The following is a 489-nucleotide window of genomic DNA, read 5'->3' as shown; positions in this document are numbered from 1 at the left end:
AATAGCATTACTCAATAAAAAATAGAGGCATGGGATTCTGGGTTCGAGGCAACAGTCTCTCGGGCTTCGCATGATTCCGAACTTGTTTGTATGAGATAAAGAGAGGAGGCAGAGCACACATACTGCTACCATTTTAACAACCTTTATTATTTACTTTAAAAGAGTTATATGATTTGAAAAGTCATCTATTTAATCTTCAATTTCAAATTGAAGAAGAGATGGCGTTCAAATGATTTTGATGAAGGTTGGTTCCCCATGCAAGACTAAGTTTGATAATCCCTTCCTATTACATGAGTACGATAAAACAACTCATTTGTTAGTGACGTTTAATTTTCCCTTTTTGTTCTTGCTGTTAATCGACACGTGTCAGAGGTCCCGTAAAGAAGTTACAAAAACCAAGTCCCCTAAATTGCATATTAATGGAAGGAAAGAAAATAGAAAAATGGTCCATGCAACACCAATAGCTTCAATTGCTGCTTCTCATAGGAT

This window comes from Olea europaea, unplaced genomic scaffold (genome assembly GCF_002742605.1).
Source record: "Olea europaea var. sylvestris unplaced genomic scaffold, O_europaea_v1 scaffold6119, whole genome shotgun sequence".
In the NCBI taxonomy this organism is placed as follows: Eukaryota; Viridiplantae; Streptophyta; class Magnoliopsida; order Lamiales; family Oleaceae; genus Olea; species Olea europaea.
This window is presented reverse-complemented; position numbering follows the sequence as displayed.